Below are 12,261 nucleotides of genomic sequence, written 5' to 3' on the forward strand. Positions count from 1 at the left end.
TGAACATCTCTGCAATAGAGTGATGCAGCACAAAATGTAAAAGAGTGGCAGAATCAGGGATGCTCAGGGATATTTTAGATGTGCAACTCATTTTTTTTTTTTTAGCAAGTGACTGGTCCTCTTTAACAAGGACAAGATAGGAATTGTTTATAGTAAATGGAATCTTAAAAGAGGAAGTGAAGGTAGTTTACATTGTCAACCTATTTTATATACTTTTTAACTTCTACATGCATTTTACCCATTTATTTGTTGTATTGTTTCTATCCTTATTTTATATGTTAATTTGACAAATTTTTGTCATGTTTGTTTTTTTCATATCATAAACTACAGTATGTAATTTGTATTTCGGGTCTAGATGTTTACTGTTCATATAATATATCACGTATGCTGCAACCAGGAGCCTATTTTCAGCATCCATTGGTGACACACAACTGTCATGGCAACTGCAATTATTATCAACTCCTCTATAATAGGAAAATCGTTTGATACAACTATTTGTTTTATTACTATTTTTACAATAAACCTTTTGCGATTAGAACTGTGGTAATTTCTAGTTTTATAACTGGATGGCACTGTGTCATTACTAATAGTAATTCACCTTGCTAATGCAACTGAATAGTCACTTTTTCAAACAACAGGAAAATGGTTTTACGTCTGTATAACAGCGTAATGCATCAGAATAATGATGTCAAAAACACACAGTGGAATAATAATCAGTCTAAAGGAGAATAAAGATATCATAGTGGCAGGAATAGCAACTGAGAGACAACCTCCACTCCAAGATTACTGAGGGTAAACTAGCTGCTCTTTCTAGGAAACATGAGGAATGTTCCCACTCCACCCAAATCCCCCATACAAGCAGAATAAATGCATTTTTACTGCACTAGAAAACAGCAAGCCACAGAAATAAATCTGAAATCAGTTTTAGGCTGAGGTCACACTTGCGAGTTCAATGTGAGAAACTTGCGCGAGTCTCTCGCATCAAGTCTCGGTTCTCGGGACTGGAGCATGCGTCTGAATGAATTTCTATGTATCTGAACGCTCCATTCCTTAGAGCCGGCGGCAGTGCCGAGACTTGATGCGAGAGCCTCACACAAGTTTCTCACATTGAACTCGCAAGTGTGACCCCGGCCTTAGGCAGAGATCGTTTGTTTTCTTCTCACAAGTAACTATAGTTTACTTTATTTCTTATGCAATTTGAATGTGACGGGTGGAATGATTGTTTTTTAAAAAAAATACCAAAAAAATTCCCTCAAGTCCATGAATTTAAATGTGACAGTCTACCTCACAAAGTGTGTGTATATCACAGAAAATTTTTTTTACATATCTGTTTTATTAATCAAATTTTACATCCAGACATGCTATACAAATATATTGGCCTTTTGTAGGTGTTAACACAGAAAAAAAAAAGGATTTACCTGCCCAAGTCTCAGAACTAATGCACTATCAAGATGCAGCAAACCTGTATAGTAAAGATGGTGGCAATGAAAGAGGCAGGGCAGGGCAGTAGTCACGGCCAAACACTCCGGTGTATCTGTGCTCTGGTCCCATTACATGAAAACATTGTCCATCACTTTGTGTACCTGTGGCTCCATTCTCTGCACTGTCAGGGTCGCCTCTGTTTCGCTGTCGGTCCCCATCAGCCGGCATAATAAAGATTGAGACACAGTCCTTTTCAACTTTCAAATCAACAACTTTACTGTTAGCTTTACGCAGCACATCTAGACTCTTCACAGCAATTACAACAGGATCAGCATTACACATTTCATCTTCTCTCCCTGCACCTTCCTTCCTTTCACATAACGCATACCAGGATCGGACCGTGCCGCACGGGTCCTCAGTGTCCTCTGTTATGAACTGGTAGTTTAGGAGCAACATGGGACGTGCTCTGGAGGAGGTGGTACCTGTACTGACCGCAGTTCCTGAGCTTAACACAACACTAGAAGTAGCCGTGGGATGTTTCTGTCACTCCCTAGACACCTCGTCACAGCCGGAGGACTAACTGCCCCTAAAGATAGAAACAGGAAAGCTATCTTGCCTCAGAGAAAATCCCCAAAGGATAGGACAGCCCCCCACAAATATTGACTGTGAGTGGAGAGGGAAATGACATACGCAGAATGAAAACAGGGTGTAGCAAAGGAGGCCAGTCTAGCTAGATAGATAGAACAGGACAGAATACTGTGCGGTCAGTATTAAAAACTAGAAAAATCCACCACAGAGTTTACAAAAATCTCCACACCTGACTAAAGGTGTGGAGGGTAAATCTGCTGCCCAGAGCTTCCAGCTTAACTGAATAAATCCATAGTGACAAGCTGGACTAGAAAAAACATAGAAAGTGCAGAAAGATTAAGTCCACAACAAGTGGACTGCAAAAGAACAAAGCAAGGACTTATCTTTGCTGAACTGGTCAGAATATCAGGGAAATCCAAGCAGAGATGTGAATCCAACCAGGAACCATTGACAACTGGCACTGGCTGAAGGATAGAGCCAGGATAAATAGCCGAGCCAGAATAAACGATCAGTGGAAGCAGCTGCTGACTGCTAAATCCAAGGAGCAGCAGTTCCACTTAAATCCACCGGAGGGAGCCCAAGAGCAGAACTCACAAAAGTGCCACTTACAACCACCGGAAGGAGCCCAAGAGCGGACTACACAACAGTCCTCCCAATCCAGCTCTGCAACAGATAGGCATTCCCTAGTCTGTTTCACCCCAGACAAGAGAGTTTCCACCTCCGAAGCTAGTTGCCACCTGGCGAGTGACCTGACCTTCAGTATTGTGCTCGGCGCTGTCCTGCTCCCATCTCACTGCTTCTGGGTTCTGCCTCAGCCACCGTTTCACCCCGGTGCTGGGGACATCTGCCCAAGCTATAAGCTGCCACTTTCTAGGGCTACCTGTGCCCGTGTACTGTCTTTTTTCCTTCTTTCCTACTGCTATGCTGGCCTCCATTTTTCTGGCCTGATTCTGTGGGTGGCTCTCTCTCCTCTTAGTCAAATAACATTGCGTGGTAGCTGCTAATGCCACGGGCACTTAAGCACATGTGGACTGTCTGGGCTCCCGGACTCTTCTCCCCTGAATCAGAAAATGTTCCCTCTCTAACTGCAGATAACCCCTCCTACATTAATCACACCCAGAGAAAAAATGGCGTACATATCCAAAGTAGTGTAAAGAGATTTACGTTTATTACATACTATATCAAAAGACAAAAATTACATTAGAAATAGTAAATCAACACAATTCTTACATGTTCAGCAAGGAAAGCAACATAGACCATGAACCGTGTGACCTCCTAATACTGCTAAATACATAAAAAGTAAACTGCTTTGTGTTTTATAAGTAGATGGTTAGAGGAAACACCAGGACAGTGGTGGTTAGTGCATATAAATCCATAGAGAAATCCACATTCACAAATGTCCCATCATTCTAAGTAAATATCTAGCCCTGGGTTCTTTACCCATTTCGCAGTATCAGGGGGTCTACACCGTGCAGCCCCACGTATAGGAATAAACAATCTTTTATTCTCCCTGTAGAATACAGGCATAAAAATACATTATGTACAAATGTATCTCTATGTATTCTGCCTGTGGAGTCAGAGCCTGCAATATAGAGCAAGCATACAGAACTCTCCCAGTGACATTACCAGGGCCTGTGGCTCAGTATCTTTCGGTTTAAGACCTGGGGAGACTCACAAAAAAAAAGAGAAAATAACATTTTTGTAATTGCTCTTTACTTTCAGGAGTTTTATAGGAACTAACAATCTGACTTTTTCTTCACCTCAGTATACAAGTATACATAGAAATATACATAGAAATATACTGCTATATACAATGTACATGTATAATCTTCTTCTGGGTTCACTGCCTGCCATACATCTCAAGATTACCACATTCTTGTTTATTCTTGTTTATCATTATGGGTTGTGACTCCTAGCTAGAGCTGATGCCTAAGTACATGGAGAGTGAGTTTGAGTCCTGGAGAGACCCGATCACAGGAGAAGTGTGAATATTATAACTTTATTTATGCACTGAGAGGAGTGATGTGGCCTTGCCCCCAAGGAAGAGTTGCTACGGAGCGATGAAGATGTCACAGAGAGGTGAGTATTAGGTGCCGGGACAGTCCTGCTGAAGGTGGGATGGGTAGGAGCTATGGTAATGAGACAAGGTTCAACTCTGTTAAGCCTTCTTCACACGTCCGTTTTGTAGGTCTGTTTTTTAAGGAATGCAAGTACGGACATGCACACGCCCATTGTATTCAATGGTAGTGCGCATATGTCAGGTTTTTCACACGGCCATTTGTCCGTGTCAAAAACCTGCAAATATGTCAGGTTTTTTTTAGAGCAGGAATATAAACCAGCTCACCCGTGATGCATAAGCTGAGTTTCGGGAGCACGGACCCGCTGTGTCCAGGCGTGTAGAATCCAAATGGTCATGATTAAGGGAGCTTAGTCTCCAGAAACGCGTTGAGATTCTTATCCATATGGTGTGTGCTGAAGTTTGTGAATAAAGAAAACTTTTTTCACGGATTCGGTGAAGCTGGACATTTTTTTCTTTTTTTTAGCGCAGCACGGACAAAATGTGTGCTGGACATGTGCACACCTATGACACACAGATGACATCCTTGTGTCATCAGCATGACAAGTACCGGTGCCAGGGAAGAAGCGGTACAGCTCATGCTGTTCCCTGGCGCCCTCATCATTGTCTTCTGCTTGCGCTGATCTCGTCACTGTAGCTGCGTTCCCCACATCTCATTGTATCCTGCTCTTCAGCCTGCATGATGCATAAGAGAAAAAAATGTTCCTTGTCTAAAGTTAGATGTATGAATGAGCCTTCGTTCGGGCTCATAACCATATGCGATTAATTCGGACGAGTGCAATCCAATAAAAAGTCGGATTGTACTCTGACCAATGTTATTCTATGGGTTACATCTCATCTGCGATTTTATTCTCAGATGAAATCGGACTGAGAAAAAAATCGCAGCATGCTGCGATTTGCTGTGCATCTCGGACGAGACTCACCAATGCAAGTCAATGGGTGCGAGAAAAAACACTCACAGCACTCGCACCATGCGAGTGCTGTCTATTTTTTACGCACCTGTGTCCTTTGAATAGCCGGTAATTCATGTGCGGTGTACAGTAAAATCACACTGACAGGTTGGAATAGAATAGATAGAACAGATATATACACATAGAATACATATATATGTTGTGAGGCTGTGGCCTCTGATACAGCTAGGGGGCGCTGTTTGTTCTCCCCATAATGTGCATGCAGACGGATGAAGTCCATAGGTGTGCATGAGAGTCACGGATTTCCAGTCCGGGTTTTCCATGTGGCTGAAGTCCACAGGTTTGTGTGTGTTTAAAAACCCTGCAGTAAGGGGTATGGGTGTGTCAGGTGCCTGGCCAGGTGAGGGCAGGTGTGCGAGGTACAGCGTCCTGTGCCCGGAGGTGGATGTACTGTGCCCGAAGGAGTCGGATGTGGACAGTCCTGTGCCCGGAGGTGGATGTCCTGTGCCCGAAAGAGGACTAGCATGTGCAACGATTACAAACAGGTGGATATGGTGCCTGGCTGCTATCCGGAGGATATCCTGAACTGTGTATGACTGTGTGAGTAAAGAGTCTGTAAAGAGACTGATACAGCGATGCAGGACACCCACGAGAACTAGTCAGAGGAGGGCTGGCGTGTGTAGTGTCTGCAACATATGAGGCTGTGTGTATGGAGACGTATAGAAACTGTGAGATGGCGTGCGGTCGCCCAGGGAAACTGGACAAGGGAAGTCTGGCCTGTTTAGGGACCGCAAATCTAAAGCCATGTGATATGTATTGCTTTTGAACCGGTGTAAACTGGTCACTGATAATATCCACTGAAGTTATATGCATTTATGTGAATTGGACTTTAATGCTGTGAAGAAACACATTAAAAGAGACTTTTGTGCTTGAATTTGTGGTTCACTGCTTCTTCACTGCGTACGATGCTACTGCAGCTTTACAATGTATACATGTATACATACATGTCAGTAACACACTTTCAGTGCAGAAGTTCATTGTGGATCCCTGAAAGATCCAATGTTGTCCTAAATGCCTAATGATGATAAATATAATCCACTTGTGTGTAATCAAGTCCCCGTATAAATGCACCTGCTCTGTGATAGTCTCAGGGTTCTGTTTGAAGCACAGAGAGCATCACGCAGACCAAGGAACACAACAGGCAGGTCCGTGATACTGTTGAGGAGAAGTTTAAAGCCGGATTTGGATACAAAATGATTTCCAAAACTTTAAACATCCCAAGGAGCACTGTGCAAGCAATCATATTGAAATGGAAGCAGTATCATACCACTGCAAATCTACCAAGATTCGGCCGTCCCACTAAACTTTCATCCCAAACAAGGAGAAGACTGATCAGAGATGCAGCCTCTTGGTCATGATCACTCTGGATGAACTGCAGAGATCTACAGCTGAGGTGGGACAGTCTGTCCATAGGACCACAAATCGTACACTGCACAAATCTGGCCTTTATGGAAGAGTGGCAACAAGAAAGCCATTTCTCAAAGATATCCATAAAAAGTGTTTAAAGTTTGCAACAAGCCACCTGGGAGACCCACCAAACATGTGGAAGAAGGTGCTCTGGTCAGATGAAACCAAAATCGAACTTTTTGGCAACAATGCCAAACTATATGTTTGGCGTAAAGGCAACACAGCTCATCATCCTGAATACACCATCTCCACTGTCAAACATGGTGGTGGCAGCATCATGGTTTACGCCTGCTTTTCTTCAGCATGGACAGGGAAGATGTTTAAGTTGATGGGAAGATGGATGGAGCCAAATACAGGACCATTCTTGAAGAAAACCTGTGGGAATCTGCAAAAGACCTGAGACTGGACAGAGATTTGTCTTTCAACAAGACAATGATCCCAAACATAAAGCAAAATCTACAATGGAATGGTTCATAAATAAACGTATCCAGGTATTAGAATGGCCAAGTCAAAGTCCAGACCTCAATCCAATCGAGATTCTGTGGAAAGAGCTGAAAACTGCTGTTCACAAACGATCTCCATCAAACCTCACTGAGCTCGAGCTGTTTACCAAGGAAGAATGGGCAAGAATTTCAGTGTCTCGATGTAGAAAACTGATAGAGACATACCCCAAGCGACTTGCAGCTGTAATCGGAGCAAAAGGTGGCGCAACAAAGTATTAAGTTAAAGGGGCCAAATAATATTGCACGCCCCACTTTTCAGGTTTTGAACTTCCACAAAAACTTAAAATAACCAATAAATTTCGTTCAACTTCACAATTGTGTTCCACTTGTTGCTGATTCTTCACCAAAAATTTACATTTGGTATCTTTATGTTTGAAGCATGACATGTGGAAAAAGGTTGAAAAGTTCCAGGGGGCTGAATACTTTCGCAAGGCACTATATATATATATATATATATATATATATATATATATATATATATATTGAACTGAAATATAGATAGAAGAAAAGCCGGTAATTCATCTGCTGCCTTCTGTAAAATCACTGCAGGAACGGACAGAATAGAAGGGATGAATTAGATACAGTAAATACATATAGAATAGGTAGATATATAGATGTCAGTGACAAATACAATTAATACAGTGTGTGCAAATTACTGTACATGTATTTTATTATTCAAAGAATATTTATTGGAAAAAAATGGTGTGGGTTCCCACGCAATTTTTACAACCAGCAGAGGGAAAGCCAGCGACTAGGGGCAGATGTTTATAGCTTGGGAAGGGGGTAATGCCCATGAAACTTCCCAGGCTATTAATATCAGCTCACAGCTGTATACTAAGCCTTTACTGGCTATTAAAATGGGGCACCCCCCATTAATGATGTGCGGTTCTCCCATAATTAACCAGCAAAGGCTGTGCAGACAGCTGTGGGCCGATATTAATAGCCTAGGAAGAGGCCATTGAAATTGGCTTCCCTCTGGCTAAAAAACATCAGCACTTAGCCGCCCCAGAAATGGTGCATCTCTAAGATTCACCAATTCCGGCACATAGCCTCGCTCTTCCCACTTGCCCTGTAGCGGTGGCAAGTGGGGTAATAGTTGTGGGGTTGATGTCACCTTTGTATTGTAAGGTGACATCAAGCCCATGGCTTAATAATGGAGAGGTGTCAATAAGACATCTATCCATTACAAATCCTATAGTTGGTACATGTTAAATAAAGACACAGCCAGAATAAAGTATTTTAATGAAATAAAACACTAAACACAGTTTCCCATCTTTATTATACAGCTAATCCATGCGACGCCCTCGATCTCCTGTGATGAAAAAGTAACAAACCAACAATATACCATACCTTTCCGTCCAACGCAGTAATCCATATTGGGGGTATATACAGTTTTCACCCAGGACAGTGTCTCTTTATTAAACCTGTAACAACTATAGGATTAGTAATGGATATGTGTCTTATTGACCCCTCTCCATTACTAAGCCAGGCTTGATGTCACCTTACAATACAAAGGTGACAATAACCCCACAACTATTACCCCACTTGCCACTGCTACAGGGCAAGTGGGAAGAACGAGGCTAAGTGCCGGACTTGGCGCATCTTAGAGACGCATCTTTTCTGGGGCGGCTGAGTGCTGATGTTTTTAGCCAGGGGGGCCAATATCCATGGTCCCGTCCTAGGCTTCTAATATCAGCCTGCAGCTGTATGCATAGCCTTTGCTGGTTATTAATTATAGGGGGACCCCATATCATTTTTTGGGGGGTCCCCTATTTTAACCCCTTCATGACCCAGCCTATTTTGACCTTAATGACCTGGCCGTATTTTGCAATTCTGACCAGTGTCCCTTTATGAGGTAATAACTCAGGAACGCTTCAACGGATCCTAGCGGTTCTGAGACTGTTTTTTCGTGACATATTGGGCTTCACGTTAGTGGAAAATTTAGGTCGATAAATTTTGCGTTTATTTGTGAAAAAAATGGAAATTTGGCTAAAATTTTGAAAATTTTGCAATTTTAAAATTTTCAATTTTTATTCTGTTAAACGAGAGAGTTATGTGACACAAAATAGTTAATAAATAACATTACCCATATATCTACTTTACATCAGCACAATTTTGGAAACCAATTTTTTTTTTGCTAGGTAGTTATAAGGGTTAAAATTTGACTAGCGATTTCTCATTTTTACAGCAAAATTTACAAAACCATTTTTTTAGGGTCTATATAGCTGAAAATACCCAAAAGTGACACCATTCTAAAAACTGTACCCCTCAAGGTGCTCAAAACCACATGCAAGAAGTTTATTAACCCTTCAGGTGCTTCACAGCAGCAGAAGCAACATGGAAGGAAAAAATGAACATTTAACTTTTTAGTCACAAAAATGATCTTTTAGCAACAATTTTTTTATTTTCCCAAGGGTAAAAAGAGAAACTGGACCCCAAAAGTTATTGTACAATATGTCCTGAGTACACCGATACCTCATATGTGGTCACAAACCACTGTTTGTGCACACGGCAAGGCTCGGAAGGGAAGGAGTGCCATTTGACTTTTGAATGAAAAATTAGCTCCAATCGTTAGCGGACACCATGTCGCGTTTGGAGAGCCCCCGTGTGCCTAAACTTTGGAGCTCCCCCACATGTGACCCCATTTTGGAAACTAGACCTCCCATGAAACTAATCTAGATGTGCGGTGACCACTTTAAACCCCCAAGTGCTTCACAGAAGTTTATAACGCAGAGCTGTGAAAATAAAAAATCATTTTTCTTTCCTCCAAAAATGATGTTTTAGCAAGCAATTTTTTATTTTCACAAGGGTAAAAGGAGAAATTGGACCCCAATAGTTGTTGCCCAGTTTGTCCCGAGTATGCTGGTACCCCATATGTGGGGGTAAACCACTGTTTGGGCACACTTTGGGGCTCGGAAGGGAAGTAGTGACGTTTTGAAATGCAGACTTTGATGGAATGGTCTGCGGGCGTCACGTTGCATTTGCAGAGCCCCTGATGTGCCTAAACAGTAGAAACCCCCCACAAGTGACCCCATTTTAGAAACTAGACCCCCAAAGGAACTTATCTAGATATGTGGTGAGCACTTTGAACCCCCAAGTGCTTCACAGAAGTTTACAACGCAGAGCCGTGAAAATAAAAAATCATTTTTCTTTCCTCAAAAATGATGTTTTAGCAAGCAATTTTTTATTTTCACAAGGGTAACAGATGAAATTGGACCCCAATAGTTGTTGCCCTGTTTGTCCTGAGTATGCTGGTACCCCATATGTGGGGGTAAACCACTGTTTGGGCGCACGTCAGGGCTTGGAAGGGAGGGAGTACCATTTTGACTTTTTGAACGCAAGATTGGCTGGAATGAATGGTGGCTCCATGTTGCGTTTGGAGACCCCTGATGTGCCTAAACAGTGGAAACCCCTCAAATCCAACTCCAACACTAACCCCAAAACACCCCTATCCCCAACTCTAGCCATAACCCTAATCACAACCCTAACCCCAACACACTCCTAACCACAACCCTAACCCCAACACACCCCTAACCCTAATCCCAACCCTAACCCCAACACACCCCTAACCATAACCCTAACCACAAGCCTAATCTTAACTCTATTTCCAACCCTAGCCCTAATTCCAACCCTAACTCTAATTCCAACCCTAACCCTAAGGCTATGTGCCCACGTTGCGGATTCGTGTGAGAATTTCCCCACCATTTTTGAAAAATCCTCAGGTAAAAGGCACTGCGTTTTACCTGCGGATTTACCACGGATTTCCAGTGGTTTTTGTGCGGATTTCACATACGGATTCCTATTGAGGAACAGGTGTAAAACGCTACGGAATCCGCACAAAGAATTGACATGCTGCGGAAAATACAACGCAGCGTTTCCGCATGGTATTTTCTGCACCATGGGCACAGCGGATTTGGTTTTCCATAGGTTTACATGGAACTGTAAACCTGTTGGAAAACTGCTACGAATCCACAGTGGCCAATCCGCTGCGGATCCGCAGCCAAATCCGCACCGTGTGCACATAGCCTAATTCTAAGGCTATGTGCACACGCTGCGGAAAACGCTGCGGAAAACGCTGCGGATCCGCAGCATTTCCGCAGCAGTTTCCTATGAGTTTATAGTTCAATGTATTCAAGCAAATAAGGTAGCACACTGTAGCGCTAAAGCATGCAAACATGAAACATAAAACATGAAAATTTAACTGCATTACTGCACTAGAAATATGAAAAATGAGAGCGTTTAGCGCACAAAAAAGGCCAATTTTATGTGTACCTGGTAGCCGCTTTACGGCATCTCTCTTATACCAGGTCCTACGATTTCCTTCCTCACTGAGAATAAACGTCTCCATCTGAATGGGTGCCTATGAAAACCTCTTGTGAGAATGGTAGTCTCACAAGAGGTTTTCATAGGCACCCATTCAGATGGGCAACTCGACACACAAAAAGTCTCCATACAAAACTCATCTCACAAAAGTCGCTACATGCATGTCACCACACGCAACTCAACACACACAACTTGACACATGAAACTCGTCCTAAAACACACACAAGTCTGGTATTATCCTTCAAAAATAAAAATCTGCTTAATAAGCAGACAAACTACAAGAGCAACAAGTGTACCATATAGGAAATACGACAGCTGTCAGTCACATGACCTGTCTATTATGTGTATGTGTGAGCTAATATATACTGCCAGGGGGGAGGGCTTCCTGTTGGCTGGGGATTTATCAGGCTGCCAATAGCAACCAATCACATCTCAGCTTCTATTTTGCTACAGTTAATTAATCTGAGCTCTGATTGGTTAATATAGGCAACAAAGGACATTCTCAGTTTAACAAAGCATGTGTAAGGTAATAGCATGTCAGTTAGGGTGTGTTGGTGGAAAGGCTGATGTCAGTCACATTACCTCTATGTGAGAGGATATAGCAACTGCCAGTTACAGACTATTTTTACCACAATAATGCCTCATAAGAAAAGGAATTCCATGGCTTAAATGTCAGCTGATGCGAAAAGAAAAGCTGCATTACGGGCAAATGAAAAATGTGAAGACCGAGAAACAAGGCTGACACACGAGAACAGCAGCTGCTTCCTCAAGAGCCAATGAACTTTCTGAGCAGAGGGAAGGGAGGTTTGCAGACAAGAGAACAAGAGCTGCTTCCTCAAGGGCCAATGAACTTTCTGAGGAGAGGGAAGCGAGGCTTGCAGACATGAAAACAAGAGCTGCTTCCTCAAGGGTCAGTGAACTTTCTGAGGAGAGGGAAGCGAGGCTTGCAGACATGAAAACAAGAGCTGCT

Source organism: Ranitomeya variabilis, chromosome 3, assembly GCF_051348905.1.
Source record: "Ranitomeya variabilis isolate aRanVar5 chromosome 3, aRanVar5.hap1, whole genome shotgun sequence".
Lineage (NCBI taxonomy): Eukaryota > Metazoa > Chordata > Amphibia > Anura > Dendrobatidae > Ranitomeya > Ranitomeya variabilis.